This window comes from Mesoplodon mirus (genome assembly GCF_964341445.2).
Source record: "Mesoplodon mirus genome assembly, chromosome: 10".
Lineage (NCBI taxonomy): Eukaryota > Metazoa > Chordata > Mammalia > Artiodactyla > Ziphiidae > Mesoplodon > Mesoplodon mirus.
Genome location: NC_138986.1, coordinates 88,610,067 through 88,631,898, shown reverse-complemented (window position 1 = coordinate 88,631,898; position 21,832 = coordinate 88,610,067).

The following is a 21,832-nucleotide window of genomic DNA, read 5'->3' as shown; positions in this document are numbered from 1 at the left end:
CTGGCTGTGTGTAGATTACAATTGGCCTCACGTTCTTTGCTCACCTCCCCTTGAGAGGTACAGTCTAACTCCCTACCCTTTGAATCAAGGCTGACCACAGGGGCTTGCTTTGGAAAACAGGCTGTGGAGGATTTTCCAGAATATCTGGAATTTGCAAGGTAAAGCTATAAGGAATCTTGCCTCTTCTCCTGAGGTCTCGGGAACCTACTATTGTGTAGCCCTGAGCTGCCATATAAGAAGTTCCACGTCCCGGAGACTGCGGGAAAGGCCGCTGTGTCTGTCTTTTGGTCGCCAGTCCCAGCGAGGTGCTGCCTTCCAGCATCCCCTGCTGCATCCTGCTGGGTTTTATTGGATACTCCAGGCCAGCCCATCTGCCTGCTGAATACCTCTCAGTGACCTCCACTGTTGCTATACGGAACAAAGGAGCCACCCAGCAGAGCCCTGCTCAAATTCCTGACCCTCAAAATAGTGAAAACAATACAATGGCTACTGTTTTAAGTCGCTCAATTGTGCAGTAGTTACCCAAACGATGGCACAATGACAAATGTCTGTGAAAGCCCGTATGTATTTGTACATGTAACTGCTGCAATTGGATCTTTACCTTTTCCACCACCTTTCGGCAAATGTATCAGTTTTTATAGGGCAATAGATTTTGTGCCAAGTTGTGCAATATATTTTCTAAAGAATATAATTTTACATGAAGTATTACCAAAAACCTTAAGTAGTGATTTTTTAAGGTAAGTTTGGAGCAATAACTGATCACACTGTGTCCAATCTATGTTAAGAAAGTTAATTCTGGAGGTCTCTCATCTCCAGGTTCTGTATAGGAGTTACCCTACCGGGAAACCTAAATTTCTTCGTTATCCCTACCTTTGAGAGCATTTAACATTCCCGCATTGACACTAAAGAAGTATGTCTTTGCTTCAAATAAAAAACCCAACACTTAGGGCCATGCACATACTGATTTATCAATACATATTAACTCTAATCATTATTCACCAGTATATCTTCAAAGAATATTGAACTCAGCAATTAAATAGATATACATGGAACGAGAAGAAACTACTATCATAATGTCCTATTACAAAGTACAACTTCTGACTCCCTGTACCCAGAATCTACCCTAAGCTCTCCAGATACTATAGCCATGCTCCAGTGTAACTGTTTCAACCTTGTCATGGCTTCAACCATGTCCTTGAAGGGTGAGGCCGTTGTCAGGAGGACCTGGTACTTCAGGAACTAAACTTTTTTGGCTAGAATCCAAGATACATGTGACATAAATTTTTTTATAGTGAATTGTGTTTTAGGGACTTTAAGAAAGAAGGTTTATTGTTATAGAATTTCCTTTGAGAGCCTTTCTTATAAAAGGAAAAGGTAGATCAAAGGCCAGTTTATCCAACCTCAGGAGTTAACTTCTCAGTAGCTCCTGGGAATTTTAGACCCATGGAGAAAAAAAAAATGTTATAAAAAAAAATCACCCTTTTATCAAAAGCAGCTCTATTTCCATTACTTCCGAGGGGACACTTTTTGTTTTATCATTTTGTATTAAGAGGAAAAGTGTAGGGAGTAGATAAATGACATCCTCAACAGAAGTGGGGAGTCGGAGCTGCCCTGGCGGTGTCCGTCATGTGTCCTCTGCAGCCCTTTCCAGGCCACTGGAGTATTTGGCTAAAACCCCAAGTATGAACGTACCGTATTCAAGGAACCTAAGAAGCAAATGATTCTAAGATGCATCTTATTCCAGAGATATTTAAATGTGAAAAACTGTACGTTCTACAATTCACGCAATATGGCGGTTTGCTACAAGAGAGGTTTAACATTTTTAAAGGACTCATTTATTTCTAAGAAACAGTTTACAATTCGGAGGCCAACTCTAGATTCATATCCAATACTGGGTATTTTCACAGCTTAAAGCCCTTTTTCCCAATCGCACGAAAATTATTAATAAAGCAAAGGTAAAATGTTCATAGAATTTATGAGTGTTGAATTAGTGGATAATAAGATATCAGTGGAGGTAAGCTGAAATTAAAGTGATAAGAATTTGGTAATAAATCATCATTTGCATAACTAAACAAATAAATTCAGCCTGTAGACTAAAAATAGAGCCATGTTTAAAAAGTAATAACGTTTGTTCAATAACAATGTTTGGAGTCCTTAGTTGAACAATTCAGCAGCATTTAGACCCATATTTTGGGTTGTGATTTAAGATGCTGTGCTGAAAATAGAAACTGAAAAGATCTTTTCTAGCCATACTTTAATTAAGCAAAACATTCAAAATTTTTAAAGAAAATTAGTATAAAAGCTATTAAATATAGGAATTTTGACGTCAATCAAAAAACGAAAAGAAATGTTGCCTATCACCTCCAAAGTTATTACTTATTTTCCATGAATAAAAATAGGTGTGTATCCCCCACATTCTCTTTTTCCAATGATTACCATTAAGTATTTGTTATTATTTTATATAATTCTTGTTTGTGGCCCTTTAAATTTATCTGGTCACTTAAACGCATTACAGTAACTGAATAAGAAGTGGATATGTAAACACATTCTGGACTTTTCCCCAGCTCAGAAGGGTGCTTGTTATTAAATTGACAGCCAAGGAATGTGTGAGTCTTGTGCATTCCTCCAGTCTTCCTCAGAGTTTCTGCCCTTTGCATTTACAGTTACTCTTAACCTTGTGAAAAGACTCCCCGAGGCATGTTGTAGGAATGGATCTCTTCCAGGCTTCTCAGAGCACAGGTGCCCCTATGAGCACACATCAGAACCAGCAGACGTGCTGTCACTGAGCCCAGGGACATGCCAGAGAGGATGCAGAGAGGCCAAAAGGCAAGCATTCGGAGCTCTAGCCCAGGACTTGATGGCGCCTCAATATAGCAGAGGAAACGAATCTTGCTTCTGCCCAAAGACAAGTATAGGCTGGCTAAGCCTTAACCAACCCCGGACTCTGGTCTGGCCTTCCATGAGATGGCTGTGCCGTTTGGGAGGTTGAAGCATCATTTCTCATAGACTGTCAGCAACTCCATTGGGAGAGAACTTGGGCCTGGGTGTTGGTGACAAGGCACACTCCATCCAGATGGCCATCCCTTCACAGAGAGGCACCATCCTATTTGGCAACAACTGTTTCTTCCAGGCTTCAGAGCTCACAACCACCTTTAGATGAATGCCAAGGGATAGCTTTGTTTCAGTTTGAAACTTTGTTTTCTGATGGCTTAATCATCTATTCTACCCAGTTTCCGAGACAGCTCTAATGATCCTCATTTCTTGATATTCGTGCCCTTGCAAAGTCCCTTCCCACACTGGATGAGGACTGGCCCTGTGTGGGCAATAAAATATGGCAGATGGGATAGCATGTGACTCCTGAGGCTAGGTCACAAGAGGCATTGGGGCTTCCACCTTGATCTTGATCGCTTGCTCTGGGGGAAGCCAGTTGCCATATCCTAAGGATGCCCAAGCAGCCCTATGGAGAGGCCCACAAGGAGAGCAACAGAGACCCAGCCAAGAGGCAGCACAGATGTGCCACCACGTGAGTGAGCCACTTGGACGTGGGTCATCCAGCCCAGCCATGCCTTCAGATTCCTGCAGCTGACCGCTGACAATGACCACTTTAAAGCTGCAGCCAGGTGTCAGCTGAGGCTTCCCTCCAACAATGAGAATTATCCAGCCTAGCTCTTCCTGAATTCTTGGCAAAACAGGAACCGTGAGAAAAAATAAGTGATTATTGTTTTAAGTCACTACATCTTGGGGTGATTTATTACAAATCCCTGGAGTAACTGGAGCACCATCACCGAGTCAACACCAGTCCCCAGCTTCTTTTATGCCACAAACTTTTACTGAGCATCTATTATATGCCAGGCCCCGGGCTAGGCTAGGATACACTGGATGCTCTCAATCCCTTGGGAACACAGATGAGTAAATACAAATGGCCACAGAAGATCTTATAACAAAATCCTAAGAGTCCAAAAAAGGGGTGATGATTTTCTTTCCTTTGTCAATAAGAACTATTCATTCTTTCAATAAAGTGTATTGCATGCATTCTGGGAACCAGTCACTGTGATCTGTGATAGACACTGGTGAAAACACTCACTCCTACTCTCAAGGCCAACATCACAGGCTGAGGAGATAACATAGGGAAGGAAAGTGAAGACGGGTAGCTGAATGTGGCACACTGTGACCTTAGTGAGAGCAGTTTCTGCAGAATGGTGAAAATAGATAATAACTTAGAATAGAAAGAGGAAGCTGAGCCTGCTGGGGTAGAATTTTTTCTTCAGAAAGGTTAGTGGCTGAGGAAGACAGTAAGGTCAAGAGCTTGGTTCTCCTTCCCGCCTGTACCCTGGGTTCTGCCAGCTCTACTGGTTTCACCCCATGCTGGTCACTGCCTCTTCATGGTCAGCAGACTGAGATCATTGGAAAGCCTGGCTAGCTTTTACTCTGAGAACTTCCTGGGTGGCTCAGGCAAAGTCTGCAGGGCTGAGAGGCTTGCCCAGCCACACAGGCCCAGGATCTCTAACTTGTCAGCATCACCCAGTTGACCTAAGGACTGAGACAGCATGACATCAGGGCAGGGGACACTAGGTACTGGGGTCCAAGCCCACTGCTTCCTCTCATATGTGATGGGGACAGAGCTGGGCACCCTCTAATCCAGGCACTGTTCTTTTAGCCCCCCTGTGCCTCTTAGACACTCGTTCTATCTGAAGATCCATCAGGGATCAAACGATCCAGGTGGATTATTCAGGCAGGATATTCCAAATCTCTGAGAGCCCATCCAACATGGGCTGTAGCCAGGCTGAACGCGCACAGGAGGGCTGGAGGGTCCGTCAGCTGCTGGCTTGTGGGAGCTCCAGGGCGGCTGGGAGAGGGCCTGGGTAGGGCCAGGGGTGGATCGTGACTACATAACAACTGCGGGACGGTTTCAGTTTCCAGCTACGGTCAGGCTGACTGTCAATCTCCCTCGATTATGTGAACACCCTGGTGGGGGACAGGCTCCCTCGGAAGTCCTTCTCTTTATGGTAACCGCTCATTTCAACACAAGTCCATTTAATGCTGAGTCAGAATTTTGTTCTCAGAGGAAAACTCTAAGTTCCTGAAGACACTCCATTGTTGCCCCAGCTATTATTTCTAAAAAAAAAAGGCAGCAAATTGCAACGGGTTTGATATTTTTCTTCCTCAGAGCTCTCTATAGTAGGTGATACATTATAGGCATTTTTAAATGCTCTCTGACAAATTATTAGATTAATGAAAAAACAAGCCTAACCCAGTAGCGGTGTGTTCCTTTAAACCAATATCTATGACTTCCATCAAAATCTGTTAACGAGGGCTTCGCTGGTGGCGCAGTGGTTGAGAGTCCGCCTGCCGATGCAGGGGACGCGGGTTCGTGCCCCGGTCCGGGAAGATCCCACATGCCGTGGAGCGACTGGGCCCATGGGCCATGGCCACTGAGCCTGCGCATCCGGAGCCTGTGCTCCGCAACGGGAGAGGCCACAACGGTGGGAGGCCCGCGTACCGCAAAAAAAAAAAAAAAAAAAATCTGTTAACGAACAGAGTATTAACACAAAGTTAACTCGCCGAGCTCCTCGTCACTGGGAGCTCTTAGCAGGGCCCGGATTGCAAGTACAACACATTCACTCACTGACTGTAATGACATGACACCTCTCGCTGTCTTTGCCACTACGAAAGCACAGAAAGGGGTGAGTTTTGTTTTGAGTTTCAAAAGTGTAACGAAAATTAAATGAGACAAACATTTAATTGTGTCTGTGCTACAGGTTCAATCATTCACAAATCCTTGAGGGGATCACAGACAGAGCCCAGTCTGACCCAAGTACATGAACCACAACTGCCAAATATAAAAAAATAGATGCATTTTTTCACTTCAGAATAATTATTGTCATCTTGTCATTTTTCCTCCCAAAGTAACGGCATGACTCACTGGTTGCGACCAGCTCTTCTATTCATGTAACGCTGCATCTAGCAATCCATTTAAGCGGAAACTTTCCCCTCTAATTTCTTCTTTTATATTTTGTAAAATAGAAGGAACAAAAAACTCAGAGTCTAATAGATTTCTGGGCTTGCACTTGAGAGTCGTGGGAATCTATATGGAATAATTCCCAAGAGGGCGTTTTCAAGGTTCTACCTTAATAAGTAAAATGCCATTCCTAGGAATTTATAGTAGCAACCAATCAGCTGCACTGGCTTTAATCCCTGATATGAAGGGAGTTTCTCAAGGAATATTAATTGATGGTGACTGAGAATATTACATGAAATGTTTTAAGGTGAGGAGAAGCAAACCTGGGTAAATTCAATAGAGGAAATTGATCGAGAAGCATTCATTCCACTTCAGAAGAATATAAATACGCTAACAGTTGTACAGTTTGCTTACAAATCCAGAGGTGAAGCCTGAGGGGGAAAATCGAATTTTGCAATCTCCCTCCAGCCAAGACCTAAGGGACCTCGCTATAATTCCTCCTGCTCTTCTTCCAACACTGTCAACCTCTCCCTCTTTACTGGCTTACACACACGCCCCCACACACACAAGCCCACGTGCACACGCACACACACAGATCTTCCCCAGTAACCTTGACCAGATACCGCTATGGCTACTATCCTAGTTTTTACCTTCCACTCATTACCAAACCTCTCCACAAATGACAAATGATCTACGTGCTTCCACATCCTCATGATTCACTCCCTCCAAAACTGTATTCCATTCCCCACCACTCCACTGAAACTGGAAGAAGTTACTGCATAAGCTTCGTAATTTCTCTGACGTGTCACTCTGCTCGCTGTATTTACCTCTTGGGTGACCTGCTCCATCGTTAACCCTGTTCAGGATCCCACCCCGTTCTGGCTCTCCTTGTACCACCACCCAGTCTTTCCTTAGTTCTCATTTCCTTGGATACCAACTTATTTCTCTCTGTACTGACTCCTTTGAAAAAGTCATCCGTTGTGACAATATCACCTCTCAAAATCTAACCTCTCTGCTGATGGGCACCATTCTATACCTTCAGTCTCATCCTCTCATTGGGGTTCTATTGTTGGCCCAAAAGTCTGGAAATAGATCGTGTTACTTAATTTTTTCACAGGTTGAACTCTCTTGATCACTTCTTGAGTAAGTTAAAAGTTGGTTAGTGAAAACCAAGGACACAAATCTTCCAGGGAAATATATGACAGGCATACGCGCATTGATGGAAACGCTGCATTCTGTGCGACATTCACCGCCATTGTGCATGGAACATGCACTTCTCACAAGGAGCAATACAATGGATACATCATTAAATGCTACTGTGTGTATTACGATACCCTAAATGATTCATTATGCATATTTGCTTATGTTTACAGACCTTATGGCCATCCTATACTGTACCTTTGAACGATTACGATATAATTCCTATGGGTTACTTCCCACCATCTCAAAGTCTCAATGACATTTCTTTGAAGAACAAGCATTGGGTAGCAGGTGCTGGGCCAGGGGCTGGGACACAAAGATGAATGATGCAGGAGCCCTGTTCAAGATACCGTAATCCAAACTCATGACCTTTCTCTTCTGAAACCAGAGGCTTTCCTAACTTCTCTGCCATTCTCTTAATCACCCAAGTTGGGGACTTCCCTGGTGGACCCGTGGTACAGAATCCGCCTTCCAATGCAAGGGATGTGGGTTCGATCCCTGGTCAGGGAAGTAAGATTCCCACATGCCGCAGGGCAACAAAGCTCATGTGCCACAACTACTAAGCTCGAGTGCCTCAATGAGAGAGCCCGCATGCGGCAAACTACAGAGCCCACGCGCCCTGGAGCCTGCACGCCACAACTAGAGAGAGAAAAACCCACACGTCACAACTAGAGAGAAGCCCGCACACTACAACGAAGAGCCCGTGCACTGCAACTAAGACCTGACACAGCCAAATAAGTAAATAAATATTTTTTTAAAAATCACCCAAGTTAAAAATCTTGACATTATCCTTGATTAGTTCTTCCTGTTTATTTCTCATACTGGTAAATCTTCAATATTGGGTTCATTTCTTTTTTTTCTTTATAGTGGTTGTCCTAACTGTTCCTTTATGTTTCCATGGCCCATTGTCACAATGCTAGTTTAAGCTCCTGACACTGCAAACCTAGATTACTTTGATAGTGTCCCAATTGCTTTTATTTTTTTATTTTATTTTTTTTATGCGGGCCTCTCACTGTTGTGGCCTCTACCATTGCAGAGCACAGGCTCCGGACGCGCAGGCTCAGCGGCCATGGCTCACGGGCCCAGCCGCTCTGCAGCATGTGGGATCTTCCCGGACCGGGGCACGAACCCGAGTCCCCTGCATCGGCAGGCAGACTCTCAACCACTGCGCCACCAGGGAAGCCCCCAATTGCTCTTTGTGGTTCTACCCTCTCCCCTTCGTCTAACCCATGGAGTATATCATTGCCAGGATTGTCATCCATAAGAGTCCATTTAAAGATGCTCATTCCCTGCTCATCTCTTTAGGATGGGTGCTTGTCTTTGCTGATCTGTCTTTATCTCCCATTCAAGCTGATGATTGCTTACTCTTGGCCCATTTTTCTTCTCATGGACACCTTGGGTTAGGCAAAGAATTTTTAGGTGTGAAACCAAAAGCAAAATTCATAACACTTTTAAAAAGTCATAAATTGTTGTTGATCAAACTTTAAAACTTGGCTCTGCAAATGATACTGCTAAGAGAATGAAAAGACAAGCTATAGATTGGGAAAAAAATATTAGCCAGTCATATACCCAGAAAAAAAAAAGCACTTGTGTCCAGAATATATATTTTTTAAAAAACCCTCAAAATTCAACAATAAGGAAACAGACACAATTTTTTAAATCGGCAAAATACTTGAATAGGCACTGTACCGGAGAAAATATACAGATGGCCAAAAGGCATATAAGCACATGAAAAGATGCTCCATATCATTAGCCATTTATGGAACTGCAAGAATGGCTAAAACATACGAAAAACCACTGACAATACCAAGTGCTGATGAGGATGCAGAGCAGCTGGAACCCTCACGTATTGCTAGGAGGAATCCAAAATGATACAGGTACTCTGGAACAGGCGGGCAGTTTCTTATAAAGTTAAAAATTCACAAATACCAGGCTTCCCTGGTGGCACAGTGGTTAAGAATCCGCCTGCCAATGCAGGGGACACAGGTTCGATCCCTGGTCCGGGAAGATCCCACATGCCACGGGGCAACTAAGCCCATGGGCCACAACTACTGAACCCTGCGTGCCTAGAGCCCGTGCTGCACAACAAGAGAAGCCACTGCAATGAGAAGCCCATGCACCGCAACGGAGAGTAGGCCCCGCTCGCCACAACTAGAGAAAGCCCGCGCGCCGCAGCAGAGACCCAACGCAGCCAAAAAAGGCCCATGAAATTAATCCTAATGAATGTGTTTAGTAAAAACTATTCTTATGGCAGTTAAAAATCTTACAGTCCTCTCTTAAAGGATAGTTTCTTTATAAATATATTTAGTGCCTTTTATATTGAGATAAGGAATGCAAATGTTCAATAAACACTTTCTGAGTAACTACAAAAATACAGCAAATGATATCTGTAATATTTGTTTGCAAAATGCAAATACTTATGAGGTTTTTTGATATTTATCAGTTTAAAATGATAATTATGAGACAGAAACAACGTGCATAGTACTAGGTAATAAAAATAACTATGATCGTGCTTAAAATAGCTATGAATTAAAAGATCAATTGTAGGTATAAAGTCCATCATATTAGTTAATTTAAAATGTTATGTTAAATATTCAGTGAGGATACAGACTGTAAAGAAAACCTGTGCATGTTTGAGGATGTGCCACTGTGGAGAAATGCCAGGTGACACAGAGAGCAGAAAAATCTCTGAGAATTTGCTTGTACAGGTCTTCCCAACACAGAGGCTTGCACAGAGTTGAAAATCACAGAAGATCACCCTTGATCCCCCAAAAGAAGATATCAAGTTTTTCATAAAAACTCAATATACACTTTATATCTCTAATATGCCTTACTCTCTGTAAGATATTCAATATGTATTTATTGAATACATTTGAATTAATCTACTGCAACAAATATAAAGCTAAGTAAACAATACAAATTGAACTGTGAGAAAAAAAAAAAGAAGCCTTGATGTGTAGGGAGATAGGACATCACCATGGTGACTGCATTCTAGATGCCAAGAGCCTTCTGCAGTCTTCCTGGTCTGCATGTAAAAGAGACATGGATATGACTCTTCTTCAGGGCAGTCCAGGGAGACTACAACCAAACCTGCCTGCTCTGAACTGGACATGTGACTGATGGGAGCCAATTACGAGTCTGCTCGCCAACGTACAGCAGTGGTGAGCTGGGTTTGTGGAGTCTGTGTGTGCATGCAGTGTGTGTGTATGCAGCTGAAGTTTTTTGTTAGTACAACTGTTACAAATCAAAGATTTGGCTCAAGGATGTAGAGAACTTAAAAGAAGGTCACTTCTTCATCGCTCATGACAAAAAACTGTCAAAATGGCCGCAAATCCATAGTTTTTCTTGAACTCATCAGAGAGCTGAGGTTGCAAGACAACCAACCAGCCCCAGATCTAGGGAGAGACAGGCTTCTGCAGGGAGGGACGAGCCATGGCCACCTGCTTCCCCAGGGCAGACACGACAGACCCTCAGCCAGACTAGTTAACTAACAGGCAGAGGCTGAACATGGGGTGGTGAGAGACGTGGAGCCCCTGAAGACTGGAGGTGGACGGCGTGCACCTTTGCTCTCCACATGTGTCTTCTCCACGATCCCCACCCAGAGGGGACTGAGAATGCGCCCCTGGCTGCCAGAAGAGCAGCCTCTCCTGGAGGGGTCAGAGCACCCCACCCGGACACTTCTTCCTCATCTCACCTGTGCAACAAAAGCCTTAAGGTCTAAGAGAGGCAGGGAACAAACGCTGTCACCCTTAGGACATGGGTGGAAACCCGTTGCAGCTGAGAAAGGGAACAGAAAATAATCCTTGCACCCCTAGTTTCAGTTCGCCTTGGACAGACAGGGGACTTTCAGCACTGAAACTGGGGAAGTCCCTGCAAACTGGGAGGAGGCAGTTACGCAAAGCCTGGCGAGGCTCTAGAATCCCTCTTGGGTGAAGGACCACAGTGTGACTGAGGGCAGGACAGGAGCACAGCCCCAGACACAGTGCCTGCCTGACACGGAGGCTTCACAACACACTTCCCACCCTCTCCCACCCCCAGGCTCACAACCCGAGTGACAGGTGACGGGGATACTGCTGGAAGAGAGCCTGCAGCTGCAGACAGACCCTGCCAGAGGTGCAGTGCAAAGAGGGAAACTACAGCAGAGGGTGGAGCAGACATCGAGAAAAAGTACCAGCAAACTCACCCCCAGCTGAAACACAAGGAGTCGCTGAAGGGATCTGATGCGTGCAGCACACCAAAGAGGGAAGCTCAGGCTCCTCCAATTCCAACTCGAATTCACACACTGAAATTCTAGTTGAACGACAGGTGTGTGCATTCCGAGGCATAAAAACGATTTTTCTCACCTCTAGTGTCCTCAACACGGTGTCTGTTTTTCAACAAAAAATTATGAGGCATGCGAAAAGGTATGAAAACACGACACACTGTCAAAACATAAAGCAAACAACAGAACCAGATGCAGATATGCAGAAAGGTGAGAACTACCTGACAGGGGATTTAAAATAACTGAGTAACGTGATAAAGCTCTAGTGGAAGAGGAGGACAGTATGCAAGACCAGAGGGGTAATTTCAGCAAAGAGATGAGAATTATAAGAAAGAATCAATCCAACTGAAATGCACAATGAAACCACAGTAACAGAGGAAAAGAATGCCTTCAATGGGCTCATCAGCAAACTTAACAGAAAACCAGTGAACCTGATGAGCGGTTAGTAGAAATTACCTAAACTGAAACACAAAGAGGGAAATACATGTTGAATCTCCTAGGTATTTACCCAGGAGAGTTGGAAACTTGTGTCCACACCAACACCTATCCTATCTGTATTCATAATCACCCCAAATAATTTCCAGTCTGTGAACAGAAGAACAAGGCGTGGTACACCCACGTTCTGGAAACCTGCTCAGCAATTAAAGGGACTGAACTATTCACATTGGCAACAACACCGATGACTCTCACATATATGTGCCAAGTGAAAGTAACCAGACCCCAAAGGCCATACAGTATATAACTCTAACTAAGTAACTGGAAATAGTCCAAATAGAGACAGAAAATAGAAGCATGGCTGCCAGGGACTGGAGTGGTTGTCTGCAAATAGGTAGCCCGAGGGGACTTTGCGGAAGCGAATTACGCTGTCTCACGGCTGCGGTGGTGGGTACGTGGATCGAAGCATTTGTCAAAACCCAGAGAATTCTACACCACGACGAGTGAATTTTACTCTAAACCAAAAGAGACCAGGATGTGGGAGGGTACCCCCAAATGGAATACAAATTCTAACAAATGTTGCTCACCTAACCTATGAATATGTCACATCACCACCTAACACGGGGTGGTGGGGGGAAGGAAAGACCCAACCCAATAACTTTGGAAAGCAGTATTTTGATTGATGCTATTAAGGCTAAAGACAAAAACTGTTGTACAGATTTGCCATACTCTAGTTAGTAAATGTGCCCTTCACAGAGATATGAGTTAGCAATTCTGCACATACTTGTGTGAGCTAGAGTGAACAAAAAAGTAAATACCCTGTAAACCCTGAGAGTGAGGTTTCCAAATGTCAGGGAAAGAATAAACCCTGTCGTATTGGTATTGGATTGAAATTGGATTGGAAAGGTAGAAGGATCGATCAATCGATAGATAGATGATAGATAGACTAATATATTATATACAGGCCAATAGAGATTTAAACATAAATGTGTTTATTTACACATGTATAAATGCGTATCTTCATTATAAGTGTGCATGTGGGGGTTAATATTATACATATTACGTATATACATACGTATATATGTACCTACATATTACCTATTTTTTGTTGATTCCAATTCATGTGTCTCTTTAACTCTAGCTCAGTGCCACCTTCTCCATGAAGCGTCCCAGTTATAACTTTGTAGATTCCATGCACTTTATAGCTCTTACAGCACTGATCAGACATGCATTGTACTTTTGTTCATATGTTACATGTCCTTCCAGAGAGCAAACTCTGAAAGGTCTTGCTGGACTTTTATCTTTTATGACACCCATGATCTCTTAGATGATACAGGTCCTCAGAAAATTTCCTGAATGGAATTCAATGCAGAGATGTCTATACGCCAATCTGAATGTCTAGGAATCAACGTGCCTTGGGGTAATAGTTCTCTTTAAGCTAGACTGCCCAGGGCCTTAGAAAGTCCAAAAGTACCCTCTAGGCTTCAGTCCTGGGCCCTCAACTCTTCCCATTCTCTTCAATACCATCTGGTGCTGATGGCCATGGAATGAAAAGGCAATCCTGATGACCCTGAATGTACACATCCAGCCTTAACTTCTCCCCATCCTCCTGTGCTCCCTCCCCACCCCTCGCTCCTCACCCACCTCCACTCCACCAGGAGGGCCTTGCCAGCTCTCTTCCAGTTCTCCCCAGTGACCCCCTCTGGTCCACCACTACCAGAGTCTTTCCCTGAAACTTCTGAAGGCTTTGGGGCTGATCATCCTGTATTACACTCTTTATTTCATTTCAACTCATTCTGTATGAAGCAGTTACAAGGATTATTTAAAATCTACATCGTATCAGGCATCGGTTGAAATTTCTTCAGTAGCTTCCCATCGTGCTTAGAGTAAAATCCAGTCACTTTATTTATTTATTTGTTTATTTATTTTTTGTCCTCAAGTTTCTGCACACAACTACATGCCCAGTCCTGGGCCTCCTGTCAGTTCTCAGACTCAGCTACCTCTTCCCTTCTTTAGGGCTTCCGCAGCCTCAGTACTTTGGCTAGAGCACAGCTTCTTAAATTGTCTGCAGTAAAAGATCAGATCTCTTGCCCCCCTCAATCTATCACGGAATTACACTTTGTAAAATATGGTAAAAATCAAATACCAGAAAAAAATTTTAAAGACATTCTATTTTTAGGTTGAACAGACATCAACGTAGTCTATCAAATTACTATAAATGTGTTCAAATGGTTATTCTCAGTTTCTGTACAGATCTCATTAGGGTTCAAGAACAGTTTGCTGACAGGGGCTACTGAGTCACTGTGTGTATGACTAGTCCCATCTGGTCTTTAAGGTCATGGCTTAAATGTCACTTCCTCCAAGAATCTACCCTGACCATGCTGTCTAACTAGGCCCACCTCCCTCTATAACATTTTCTATCACTGCATCCTATTTGTTTCATTCATAACACTTATCTAAATTACACACACACACACACACACACACACACACACACGTTTCTCTGCTTACTTTGCCCCCTGCCTCTTCCTTGTAAACTCCATATGGCAGGGACTGTGACCATTCTTTTTTCACTAATGCATACCAATTGCAAAGTCAAAAATGTCAAATTCTATTGGAGACTAATGAATTTCTCGGAGACTTTACTGTGCTAATATGAACTGTGCAATTCCAAGAGAGGGTTATAAAGTACAGAGTTTCCCAAACTCATCTGACCAATAGACCCTTTCTTAAGATGTATCCTGTAGAGTACATTGTAGAAAACAATGACCTAAAGAAACACCCAGAAATGTTGTTTACGCTGACACTACTTTCACCAGGTTATAAAGTTTAAGTTGCATTGATATTTAAACTTAATCTGCCATCATTATTTTGTGGGTAGAGAAAGTAGAGAATTGCAATCATACCACAGACTTGGGGGGATAGGGGTGTGTGACCCTCATTGGCCCATTTTGCTCTCAGCTTCCCTTCTACCTTTCCGTATTCTGGGGCTGAAACACTTACAATTAAATTTTCCAGACTTCTCAGCCAGATGACTTCTCTGGATGGGCTCTTCCAAAAAGAGGAGCTAGAAGGAGACTGGGAAAGCTGAAGGAAAAGGAAACTTCTTTTAATTCTGTTTCTGACAGCAGTGAGTGGCCTCGGGCTTCCCTTGCCTTGTGGATGACGGCTGGTGGCTGCAGCTTGGGTACGGTCCACAGGTCCAACAGCACAGATCAGCTGGCCAGCTGTGCCCTCCTCAGCCTTCTGCAGATGCAGCAGCCGCAGCAGCAGCGACAATGGGTTTTGCAGTGGCGTGGCTTTGGCCTTCAGCAGTGTCCGCTGCGAGCATCCTGCCGGGTCTGGCAGCACTGCCCCCTCCCTTGTGTCCCCCCAGCCAGGGCCTGGAGTGACTTGTGTCGTCGTCACTGACTCTTCATTAGCCTCTGCCTTCGGCCTCTTCTCCATCAGACCTTCCAACACTGTTGACACCGATACCCTGTGTGAAATCCCCTCCATCTGAAATACCTAGAGTGAGTTCTAACACTGATTGGTATGGGGTCAGAATGGGAAAAGGGGATTCTATCTTCCAAACCGTTGGGAAGCAAATATCTTGAATAATATCCCCCAAACTTAGAAAGAACTTTAAGTCTGAAAATGAAGCAGGCAACCCCATAAAGTGCAATTATGAAGCTTATCATGGAGAACTACATAGGGGCAGGATTGGGCAGACGATGACCCAGAGGCATTTGCAGCTGCAGTCCCTGCACCTCCAAAAAGGGGTACAGGGGGACTTAAAGGGACCAAAGCTAAAATCAGAATCTGTCTGCTCCAGAGAAGTTCCCGTGTCTGCACCAACGGGAAGAGGGGCTTTTCCTCTTCCTGGGGCTTCTCATGGTTATTAACCATCTGAGTCGGCAATAGGCACTCTTCCAGTTTTCCTATCAGATGAGGGCAGAGGTAAAGGTTGATGGGGAACTTACCTGGCTTTGGTTGATCCCTCATGAGTTAGGCTAAAGCTCAGTCATGCAGAGGGGGTGCGGGTGTGACTGGGCACTAAGATGGAGCTGACAAAATGCAGTCAGTGTGGCTCAGCCGCACACAAAAAGAGATGGCATGAGGGTAGAGAAGTGTCACCTGGTCTGCCTGATGTCCGTATGAATCAGGAAGTAAACATTATGAGAAACTTCCAGAGCAAAATTGAACAATGAAGCATGGGAACAAAACCATGAGTGGAAACAGGAGCCCAGGATTCTAATCCCCATCAATCACGGAGTGACTTTTGCGGTCACTTCACTGTTCTCCCTGCTTGTTCCAACACCAAGGGGTATACAGAGGCCCATAGCCACCCGTGCACCATCTCTATCAAGCCCCCCCACAGCCACGCCAGATAAGCGACCTAAGTAAATGCCACGTGTTCACCCTGCCAATGCAGCTTCAGGACAGGGCTCCTAGCTCCCAGGTCTCTCTCCAACTGGACTATCGCCCCAAAGCGCAAGTAGAAAAGCTGGAGTTGCCTCTATTCTACATCTATTAAGTCCTTCTTTTGTGAAGCACTGGGCAGGGATACAACAAGCTCACATAATGATATGTGGGAGACAACGATGTGTACAAACAACAGGAAAGCTCTGAGTGAATCAAGACCTTTCACTATCGTACAGGGAAAAGTAAAGGCAACAAGGACTGGCAAGAGGGTGCAATGAATTCTGTGGGGATCCTTCCAAAGGCCTCACAGACAACTCATTGCATGCAGCGGAGCACAGGGTTCACGGGCCAGAAAGGGGGAGGGGGGGTCCGACTGAGTGGGACCTCAGAGGCCAGACCCACAGTACTATCCTTTATGGCACTAGGAAGCTACATGAGGCTTTTATACTGAAAAGGGGGGGAAAAAAGACACTAAAAAGGGATGTGAACGTTTTAAAACTTGAAATATATAAATATAGGAATAACGTTACTTGAAGAAGAAAATACTGAGCATTTAATGCTATTCTTATGCATCTGCTACACTGAAGAGTATATGTATGGTATGCCACCAGTAGGATGCCCGAGACATCATCAGCAAAAGGACTGATCCACAACAATGATACAACCAGGTCAACTGACATGTTGTTGGAAAGAAATCATTGTGCTGAAAGACTAAAAATGCAGTTGTAAGACTTTAATGTCTCTTTGAACAATCTAGAGTGAAAACAATATTTTTTAAGCTTCCAGGTGTTACTGATTTCGAAGGACACTGAGAAATGATAATAGTTTATGGATATAAAGAAGCTGGAAATGTGATTCAATATTGCATAATAAGAAGCAAATTACAGAAATATATTCTGAACTGATTGAATTCCTGCATGTTCCAAGATCAGGCAAGAAACGGTGTGGCACAGAGACTTAGAATGCCATTACATGGGAAATTAGTTATGAGCTTTCAAAGGGAAATGGTAGAAACACTGATAAAGTCAGCACTCTTCTGAGCTATATATAAATGAGGATGTAAATGAGGAACTCTAATCTAGGTGAGGAAATTCTAAACCCTCTCAAACAACCTTAGGATAAACTGCACCCAGGAGATCTCATTTACCTTTGATTAGCAATTTATCAAAAAGATGGAGACAAGCTGAATGGGGAACTAAGAAAAGCAGCTTAGTATTGAGGAAATTGATTTATGAAAAATATTATAGGAACAAAATATGTGCAACTCTGCAAAAAGATGACTAAGGAATTATGACAGTCTATAAATATTTGAAAAGTATAAACATCCAGTAGGGGAGGAATTATTTAGCATGTTATAAAGAGCTATAATTAAGGTTTATGGAATGAAATTAGACAACCAAGATTTAAAGCATTTGAAGCCAGTTTCCTTGGGATACTGGAGAAGTGTATTTGAAAAGGTAAATAGTGTGGCCTTTTGGAACATCTGAATGCTTTTGTCTGCTTTGGTTGTTTCTTTTTTTTTTTTTAATATAATCAGTGTCATGAAGAGAGAGAGGCATAAATCTCTTCGTAAGTGTATTTTATTATTTTATTTATTTTGCACACTCCCTTGTTCTAAAAGAAGATCGGGTGGCTCACTCAATTGTTTGGCAATAGAATACAGAAGACATAAACAGAATCCATTAACTTCCTCCCCAATCAAATGTTAATCCTTTCCACTAGACCTACCTACTAGCAATGAACAAAACTCACTAACTGGGATTTTGCCTAAACATTACTAAGGGATCGTAAAATCACTGATCTAGACTAACTGGGGTTATGTACCTAACTGAGGTAAAGACAAATGCCAGCTCCTTTACATTGAAAAAATGAAGACTTGATTCGCGCTTGACACTGATTACCGCCTCTTTCTTGAATTGTTCCCGTCCCTGTGAAAGACCTAAATATGCAGCCACAACGACTTTGCAGTGCCAGGTTCCATATCTTACCCTGGACGTAATTTTCGTGAAGTCTACTAAATTTCATATGGGTTAAGTGATCTCAAGTTGTTTTGTTTTTACGTTGTATGTGAGGTAAAAAAGAAAAAACGTATCTGCAGGTCAAATGGACCCACCATAGCCATTTCGCAAATTCTGGCCAAAAGCCCAGGAGAAGAGATGACATTTAAGTTGACAACTATAGTTCAAAGTGAAGGGAGATAAACATTTCAAAGGAGACCCAGGTAAAGTACTGTAGAGGTTCAGGAGAAAGGAACCAGACCCTGAGCCTTCCTGAATAAGGACCTTGTCTTTACTAGGGTTTCCATCTCTGGTTTCCAGCACAGTGCACGGAAAAAATCCTAAACAAATGTTGAGATGAATAAATGAAGGAAGGAGCAAACAAGGGAACGTATATCTCTGTATGTCCTTGAGAGGGAAAGGAGCGATGCTACAGTCCACGACCAAGCAGCCATCCCAGCACCCGTCAAGCACCATGCTGACACTGTCACACAGTCCTCTGGTAGTTCCGTCATCCGGAGTCACTTAGAACCCCCCCAAACTCTCCTCCTCCTCTCAGCCTCACTTCTAGTACAGAAAGCACAGGTCAGTGCAGTGTCGCTGGATGCTGCTCCGAGCCTGCCAGCAACAGCAGCAAACAAAGAAGACTCTGGAATTCGTCTCCAATCGTAGACCGGGGTCAGGTCCATTTGTGGTGCACGGCAGCGGCACCCACCACTGCTCACCTCTGTCTCCACAGAAGTGCCCTGCATCTCCCAGCACACCCCAGCATGGGAAGCCCTTGGTTTTCCTGCCTGAGAATCCTGACTCCAGACATTCTTAGAGGACCTGAGTCAACAGCAGCTCTTGGAGCCTCTGCAAACAGATGGTGACTTTGGACCAGAGTTCAGCATCACCTCTCCTCCTGAGTCAGCACCATCCTCTATGTCCCCCAGATGCCTGTAGAAGGGACCTGAGCTGCCAAACGCCCTCCTAGAAAAGCTGAGTGGAGCTGAGGCCAGGAAAGCCCTGTGCCCAGTTGGCCGCTTCCAGTAATCTCAAGTCCTTTTCCAGAACAATCCACGTTCTCATGCATCTTTCCCATCACAGTGGAGCAGTTCCACAGCAGTGTGCAGTCCAATGTTTCTCTGCCCGAATTGGCATCTACGCATGAGGCCTCTTCACCCAGTGGGCCCATCTCTTTGTTGTCTGGACCTACTTCCCTAGAATGCTTCTCTACTGCCTGCTAAGACTTAGTTTAAATAGGAGAGAATCCCTACATTCTGGAATCCTCAATTGCCCCAGCTTTAGAAGGGGGCATTCGGGACTTTCCTCTAGCCCCAAGTTAGATTAATAAATCCTGAAAGGTTATTCAAAATGCAGCTTACAACCCTCTTGCCTCTTGCTTTTCATTAAAAAAATAATAGGTTTAGTTCATTATATAATTGAAATTCTTTTCACTATTTACAGATGTAGCTTTTGACGAATTACTCTTCTACTAATTGGTCTGCCTCTGCCTTCCTCCCCTTGCGCTCCCAGAAAATACCTATTCACCTTTTGCACCACCTGGCAAAACCCCATCTTGGGGAAAAGAATTTGAAAAAGAATAGATACATGTATATGTATACCTGAATCACTTTGCTGTACACCTGAAACTAACACAACATTGTTAATCAATTATACTCCAATATAAAATAAAAATTTTTAAAAAAAGAACCATCTTGGATGAAGCCAACCCTCCACCTGCCTGGCCTCTGCCCTGGATTGCTGAGCACTGAAAAAATAAAGTCACGCAACAGAAACAAACCGAGTGCCAGAGCGCTTGCTTCTTCTCTTTCCACAGACAGGGGCAGGCCTCTTCCTCCCTTCACAGGAATGAGAAGCTGTCACAGGCACTTCCCCAAATTCCTGCCCCAATGCATCCAACCGTAAGTACATCACCTGCCCCCTCCTTCCTCCTGCTGTGTCGGGGGAAGTGCCCTCTTCTGTGGAATCGCTCCCTGCTCTCTGGCGTCTTCCTTTCCACATCCTTCCTCTCCAACTGCTCCCTCGTCACAGCCACCCTCCCATCAGTCTTTGAACACAAACACGTCCTCCTCCCTCTATACCTGAGCACTACAAAAGGGACCTTTGATCTGGTGTCACTGTTGGGTTGCTACCCACCTACTTTCCTCTCCTTCACCCCCAACTTCGGCATCCCCCAAGCCTGCTGCCACTGTGCCTCGCCTCCCTAGTCCACACACTGCTCTCTGGCTCCAGCCCCCATCAACCTCTGTGTCACCAGACCCAGTGGGAGCATCCATCCCCACCGGGCTTGCTTGACCTCTGCAGCATTGGATACAGCTGCTCTCATGCTGGCCCTACGGCTTCCTGGTAACAAATGCCTTCTTCTTTTGCCCTCCTGTGCCCCTTTTTGCACCTTCCTTTTAACTTTTGATTTGCCTTGGGATCCTATCCTGGTATCTCTCTTCACTTTTCACTGCACTTTATCTCAAAGTAACTTAATAAATTCTTGTGATTTAATTTGCCATCTGTATGCTGATAGCTTTTGAAATACTTTTGTATTTATTTTTTTCTAACAGTGAGACATGCACAGGAAATCAAACAGTTCTGAAAGTTTAAGAAAATTCTCTGCTCTCTTTCATGACTCTCACCCAGAGCCCCACAGATCAGAAGCACCCTCTTTATTTATGTTGGTTATCTCCATCACTCTAAATAGTATCATTTTATTCCTAAGTCATGATTTATCACATTTAGACAATTTCCCAATGTGAAAGACGAAAATAAGGCTCACTGAACCCTTATTTCTTTCTCCTCTTCACTTTTGTATCCATCATTTTTAATCACATTTTTCTATCGGTTATCCTTGTAGCTTTAAGTAATAAGAATTAAATCTCTAAATTTTTTCCATCAAACGTCAACGGTATTTCTTAACTCCCCATTCTGTAAGATCAGAAGATGAGTGATCCTGTCTTCCCTTCCCCTCCCCTTCCACCTCCCATCTTGCACCAACTACACTGGACTACACGTTTTAACCTTTCCACCATAACCAAATCTCTTGCTTCATTTATAGCTTCATGCTAAAGGATGGAGACCAAAAACCAAACATTGTATTACCATTACTCTGTAAATATTGTTCACAGTTGAGCCAAATAGTGGGCTGGAATTTTACTTCCTTCTCCAATTTCATGACCTCTATGCCACTGCTGGACAATCCCAAGCACCAAGGTCAGATGGATTACTGACCCCAATTACTTAAAATTCTGCAACATTAGGTGACTAGACCTTTGGGGGTGATCACTTTGTAGTGTATACTGATGTCGAATTAACATTGTACACCTGAAATTTATATAATATTACCTACCAATTTTACCTCAGTTGAAAAAATTATGCAAGATTCTAATTGCCTTCATTTTTAAATAATGACTTTCCTATATATCTTTGCCTAAAATTTTGAACTGTTTTCTTGATTCCTTGCATCACTTGCCTTGCCTTCACATTTTCAGCCTCGACCTCCTATTAGTCCACACACTCCCTTTGTCCCCAGACCTCCACTCTCCTGCTCAGATCTGGCCGGCTGTGTCTTTAGTCTCCTGC